Source organism: Python bivittatus, unplaced genomic scaffold (assembly GCF_059951505.1).
Source record: "Python bivittatus isolate LINGU-HERP-01145 unplaced genomic scaffold, Pbiv_v1 ctg000700_np1212, whole genome shotgun sequence".
Classification (NCBI taxonomy): Eukaryota; Metazoa; Chordata; class Lepidosauria; order Squamata; family Pythonidae; genus Python; species Python bivittatus.
The window spans coordinates 41,451,553-41,458,638 of NW_028277098.1; the positions used below are offsets into that span (position 1 = coordinate 41,451,553).

The window sequence follows — 7,086 nt, forward strand, 5'->3', positions numbered from 1 at the left end:
GTTCGTAGCACTGCACTCTTCTGGACAGAGAGCTCTGATGTTGTTCCTGGGATGTGTTGGAGTCACTCCCTAGCTTAGGAATCACAGTCCCAAGCCCTCCTACCAACACTGGGATCACTTTGGTATTTACTTTCTGCATCCTATCCAGTTCCTCCTTTAGGCCCTGGTAGTTCTCCAGCTTCTTCTTCCTGATGTTGCTGTCACTTGGCATCACTACATCTGTCATCACCACTGTCTTCTGGTCCTTGTCTACTACCACGATGTCTGGTTGATTGGCCAGTATCTGCCTGTCTATCTGGATCTGGAAGTCCTACAGGAACTTAGCCCTGTTATTGTCCACAACCTTATGTGGAATCTACCATCTGGACTTGGGAGAGTCTAGCTCATACACTGTGCAGATGTTCTTGTACACAATGCCAGCTACCTGGGTTGTGTATGTTGTTCCTGCATGCATGCATACACACACACGTACATACAGACACATACAGACACAGAGCCTGCCTGATCTCTTAACAGTTCTGGGAAGCTTGGAAAATTACAAGAAGAAAATTCATAAGACAACATGATAAGCATAATATAACAGGCAAAAATACAGATTAAAAATTAACATTGATAAATTGCAATCACACTCTGTAGTATGAAGCCTCCAACTTTGCACAATAGCTTCTGAGCAATATTTTAAGACATTGATAATATTCTGACAGACAGTTATGTTCTAATACATCTTTAACCATTAGAAGAAACAGAAAATTTAGTTTACAAACAATACAAGACTGCATGGGAAATTAATTCAGCCTAAAGTTGCTGGAGAAAAAAGAATTAATGATGAGATATAGAGTGGGAAAGGGAAGTAGGAGAAATTTAAATTTTGTTTTATTTCATTGTTATGCTGCCATTTATAAAAATATATCCATATAATTTAATAAAAATAAAAAGTACACCATAGGGTCTACTTTTACATGTATAGGGTACACTATACATACACAGAAACATATATACATATTCACACGCACACAGTGTCAATTACATTTTTTGGTGTAGAGTGCTCCGTATTAAGGATTCTACCTTATGTTATCTCTGTAAGTATTGCCCCTAATGTTGAATGATCTCTCAGATACTTCATCCAATGGTGGATTGGTCTTCTAGAATTGGGATTGGTGAAAAACAGAATGCAGTCTTTACCCTTCACTTAGCTAGCTGTGATGAAAAATAAAGTTACATGGTTCTTTCTTAGCTGCCCTGTAATTAGAATGATAGTTTTCCCAATGCCATTTTATAGATAAAACTAACTGGGAGTAAGTAACTTAATGGGCACTCACATAGCCAAGATAGTTTATGTTTGTTTGTGTGTGTGTGTGTATGTATGTATATGTATATATATATGTGTGTGTGTGTATATATATATATATATATATATATATATATATATATGTATATAAAATCAGACTTCAGAATTGTATGAGTATATATTTAAAAACTTTCTTTTGCAAACAGTAGGTGTTTCTGTTTGTATAAAACAGAGAAGTAAATATGTGATAGCAGCTGATTTACTTTTCCAACTGACATTCCCCTGTGCCATTTTTGATGCCATTTTGGAAAGCCCTCTAGAACTCAAGAACTGATTTTTGGTTACATTTATAGGTACATAAAAAGAAGTGGAAGAATCCTGCTACAAGTATGGAATGCATTTACATGGTCAAGGTCAGCTGGGGTCCTGTTTCAGGTTTCACACTCACATTCCCAATTGCTAGGTGATAGCAGCAATTTACTCAGGGCTGAGTAGATAAATGGCAGCAAAGGAAAGTAAATGAAAGCAGAGATTCTTGGAAAGAAAGCTTGCCTGAGTAGTTTTGCTTTCAACAGGAACATGCAGAAGAGAAATCAAAATCTAATACAAAGTTTAGAGAGCCAAGCCAGGTTTATCAGCCAATCCAAAGGTCAGAGTTTCCGGGCTTTTTACAGGAGCAGAATATACAGGAACCAGAGATCAGACCATTGTTTCCAACAGAAATCCATGGGTCAGGACTGCATCGTCAATCAGGCTGCAGCCAGCTATCTTCAATTAAAACAGTTCCTCCTTTGCTTGGCAAGGAGCCTCATTGAGTGTCTTTGCTCTACTCTTTGCTCTCTTCAGCAAGGGCTTGAAGGCTGTACCTCCTCCTCTGACTGTTCCAGCAATGGTGCCTGCGTTTGATCATTTTCAGGTGTCTCCTGAGGCTGACATTCCACTGGTTCAGCTGGAGCAACTTCTTCAGAGTCAGAGTCTGAGTCCTGGGCCATGACAGCTGGACTCAAAGTACTGCAGATGTAAAGCCATTGACAGAAATGTTCAAATATGCAGAGAATAGAGTTAAATAGCAGTAAATGTACTATCACATTACAGCAATACAAGTATATTTTCATATATGATTTGAATTCACGTTTTCCTCCTATACTGCTATTTAATATTGGTTATTTTGCATCTGTTGAAGTAGTCTGTTGCCCATGAAAGCTTCTGCCATAATAAATTCATTACTCCTTAATGTGCTGCAGCACTCCTTGCTGTTTTTGCTACAGCCAAGTAATATGGTTGCTCCTCTGGAAATTACATAAATGTCAAATTAATCTGAAACTAAAGAGATGGTATTTTATTTGCAGGGTATTTTAGCATAAAAGTAATAGGGAAAATGCAGAATAATTCCTTGATGATAAATGGGGATATAGTCCAAAATGTCCATTTATGTAACTAATAGATAAACTGGGAATACGAAACCCTTTGACAAAATGATCGTGTTGCTTCCAACTCATATGGACCATAGAGGTTGAAACCTAATGTAAAATAATCTGTGGCTGACCGGACTACAGAGCAAATCCTCTTATAAGAAATTAATCTTGCTCCTAAGTTGAAAGTTCATAGAGACAATGTCAGTTGGTTATATTGTTACAGTCCCTTGCTCTGTCAATGATAATTAATGTCTATAATTGCTGGAGGGCAGAACAGTGTCTCCTGACATCTTTAGGAAACAAATCTTTAAAACTTCCTGTTACAATCTTTATGAAGTAGTCAATATGGATCATATTAACTAAAAGCTGTTATCATAAGCTGTTTTGACCTTAAAGTGGGGGCATGCTAAAGTTGCTTTGTAACATGAATTTAAAATAAGTAATGTAGAGTAAAAATTAAGGGGCAATTTTTCCATTTTCTTTAAAGACCAGAATGTATCAGTGATTGTCACATCCATGTATGAATCTGTTCTACTTCTTCCAGCAGAAGGTATTAAATTAAGAAACAGTTGGAATGGATGCTTGATTTTAAAAAAAAAAAAGCAACACAAACTGCAGAATTTAATGTCTCTAGTCATATCACCTGCATCCTTAGTTTTTCTTCACTGATTTTCCTCTATTTTTTTTAAAGCCCATTATAAAACATGGAATGGATTGGCCTACATTTACTGAAGCTGTTCTGGAATGCTCACAAATAAATATTAAGCTACAGTATTCATATTTCTGAATTTTCTATATCAATTTCAGTTTGCAAAATAGTTCACAGTTTAACTTATTTATGTAGATAAATAATCTGTTCCATGGTAGGTCTGAAGCTGGTGATTTGTTAAAGCACCTAGATCACCACTGCTTATAACAAAAGCAAATCAACATCATTTGCATTACATGATAGCTTTGATTATTGTCATATTTCTATGTGCTGGAGGTTCATAAACATGAAAAAGTGGAAGAAGAAGCAACTGCTTGAAAAATAACTATAGCTACTGGTAGGTTAAAGTTGTCAGCTGTAGTGAAGAACATGTTCATTTGTACATAAAAAGGGAGAAAACTGTGGCTCCCAGATCTGGGCTATGAAAATCTGGCTTGACCATTAGATGGGACCAAAGAGATAACTAGATACTGATATCTAGTGGTCTAAAAGGTTTTTGCAGTCCAGATGTGGTAGGCCTAGATACTGGTTTATGGTTTTTAAAATCACTTTGTTTCAGTGATGAATTCTGAAGAAAGGTAGTAGGGGACTCTTAAGAAAGGTTTTAGTAATCTCAGAAATCATTGGTAGGATGGAGTCCCTGGAGGAAGCCAAGCTGAGATGAGATCTAACAGAGAAATAGTGGGATGAAGTGTTCCAAGGACCTTATCTACTTCCCCAAGAGAAGGCAATACAGGTAGAAGGCAATAAATGGTGCAGTAAACATCTTGGTTTTATTTTGTTTTGTTTCAACATGGTACTGTTCGAACTGTGATCAAGCCCTGCATGAATCTGCATGATTTTATGTGCAAAGAATCATGCTAACTGCTCTCAGTGGAGCTCAAATGAACTAGGATGCTGAGAAATAGCATAATCATATCATCAAAGATTTTCAAGGGGCTATTTAGGCCAACCCTCTGCTCAGTGCAGGAATCCAAATTATAACATCCCAGATAGATGGCTGCTTAGTTTCCACTTTGAACACGTTCAGAGAAGGAGAACCCACCACCTTCCTGGGTAGTTGGTCTTACTGTCTAATTGCTCATAGAGTTTTGAAGTTTTTTCCAACATTCAGTAAAAAAACTGCCTTCCTGTAATTTAAATCCTTTATTTTGTATCCTGCACCCAGGAACAAGAGAACAGGTTTGACATTCTTCTGCATGACATCCTTTCAGTTATTTGATGAGTGCTATCATATCTTCACTTAGTCCTCTCCTCTTAAAGTTCAACATAATCAGCACTTTCAATTTATTTTCTTTGGGCTTAGTTTCCAATGCCCTGATCATTTTTATTGCATTTCTCTGAATCTTTTTTTGAATCTTTCTTCATATGTGATCCTTATACCGGATACCGTACTAGAGGTGCGATCTGAACAAGGCAAAATCTCCATGATTTAGAACCCAAAGTTTGCCTTTTTTTTTTTTTTTGCAAGAACTATTAACAAGCCAGGTATTCCTCCTCATGGGCTTTCACATATGATTTTGGTTTCCTAAGTGAACAACTTCGTGCTTGCCTCTCTCAAATGTTATTACTTTGTTATGTTCAGCACATTTATCCTACCTATCAAGATGATTTTAAATGTTATTTCTCTTCTAGGATAATAGTTAGAAGACCCAAGGTAGCATGCTTATACCAGGCACAATCATTATTTACAACAGCAGTCAGTTGACTCACTGGCATCATTGTTTTAACAGATAGTGATTAAGAAGCTTAGATGCAACCGTTTGCACATACTTCAGTTTCATTCCATAGGGTTGTGTGATGTGAATCTGAGCTTGTTGAATGGGCACTGACCAATGAGCTTGTTGAATTGACACTGACCTTGGTATAAAGGATAATTATTAAATATAGTGTATGTTCACTTAACTTATTAGTCTGTGCACAAATATCATTTTTATGGCAGGGTTCCTCAACCTCAGCAACTTTAAGATGGGTGGACTTCAACTCCCAGAATTCTCCAGCCAGCTGGGAGTTGAAGTCCACCCATCTTAAAGTTGCTGAGGTTGAGGAACCCTGGTTTATGGGATGGCTATGTCGGGAAAGCAGGTTCAATGGAGCATTGAAATGCAAGCCTGAATAGAACAGCTACTTACTGCAACAGCATATGCTGTATTAGTATGAAGTTCAGCACTTTCGTAGATACAGCTGGGGACATCGTGCAGGACATGGCTTGCTCAACCACAAGAATAAAGAGGAATGAAAAACAGAGATAGAAGCATCTCGGGATGCAACATTCCAGGAGACAGGATTCTAAAACAGATCAAAACTGGCTTTTAGAAAGTCCTATTTGGGGACAATAACAAATTTAGAGGGATGCAGTTCATGGAAGGGTTCAAGGCATAATCAGGCAGCCACTGCTGCAAGACTGGAGATTAAGAAACAGGGAAAGCAGGAAGACAAAGATCCACAGGCAAGTAATTCTGACAGGGAATACATAAGGGCAATCAGCAAGAGCCATTCATGTTAGAGAAAGAGAATTGAAGACAGCAAAAAGTGCTTTGAAAAATACATTCCACCAGAGGAAAACATTTGAAGAGAGAGATTATACATGCAAAGGGAACTATATTAACATAAAGAGAGGTGCAACTGGTGGAGTCCAATATACAGATAAGGAATTCTAAAGTAAAAGGTTAATGCATGATAGTTCTGAAGATCTCTACTGTATTTGTCTCTGCTGTTTTGACTGTCCATTAATAAGAGTCCACAAATAATAAAGCATGTATACCAGAATATGCTATTTAAGAGAGATACAGAAAATGGCATGTTTTTGAGAGAAAATGTATACAAAAATGCACACACATTGAAAGAAAGACAAAAGCTGCAAATATATAATACACATACACACACACAAATATTCCTTTATATATTTAATTCACCTTCTGATTTAAAAAGTTCATCTCAGCTTTTGCAAAAGTACCAGAAGAATAATTATGTCCTAGGCTGAGTCATAATTTGGGACATTTGGATTATATTTGCACTAAAATACAAGCCAAACAAATTTCCTCCCCACCAGTAGGAATACCAGATGAGTTCCATTTAGTTCTGGGATACCAATCAGGATAAAGACTCAGGAGCTTTGATTCAAAAGGTTGTTCTTTGTCAAAATCAGGACTGTAATGAAAAACAAAGCAAATAACAAGTGTGAAGTTTGCTTTGTATCTACAATATTGTAGATTGTATCTAAATCGTTTATTCTTTAAACAGAGGAAGGAGAGAAAAATAAAGAATTTACACATCGTACCTTTCCTGCTTCCTCTGCTGAATATTTCTACCAGATTTAGCTGTAGGAGGGCTATACTGTTTGAACTAACAAGCAATGATTTACAGCATCTGAAGATTTTGGGACTATCCAGGCAAAAATGGCACAAGCCACTTTAATATGTGTAAGAATAGACATAACAAGTGATGGAATTTTTTCCTTTCCTTTCCTTTCCTTTCCTTTCCTTTCCTTTCCTTTCCTTTCCTTTCCTTTCCTTTCCTTTCCTTTCCTTTCCTTTCCTTTCCTTTCCTTTCCTTTCCTTTCCTTTCCTTTCCTTTCCTGTAGGCTATCAAGTTTTGTGAAACAGGTGCCTCATTAAGATTGGCTTCTGTTGAAAAAAGTTTGATAAAGAGGATTTTTTTTATGATGGAAGAGA

At 37.0% G+C, this 7,086-nt stretch overlaps 1 long non-coding RNA gene across 1 annotated transcript; it reads right to left on the reverse strand.

Annotated features, from left to right (window-relative positions):
* Positions 1 to 1,483: 1,483 nt before the first annotated feature.
* LOC112540732 (uncharacterized) lies at positions 1,484 to 6,558 on the reverse strand. The gene is made up of 3 exons (XR_015798531.1): positions 6,462 to 6,558; positions 5,545 to 5,701; positions 1,484 to 2,299 (listed from the first exon to the last, which is right to left on the reverse strand). It is a non-coding gene; the product is annotated as an uncharacterized LOC112540732 (long non-coding RNA).
* Between the last annotated feature and the right edge of the window lie 528 nt (positions 6,559 to 7,086).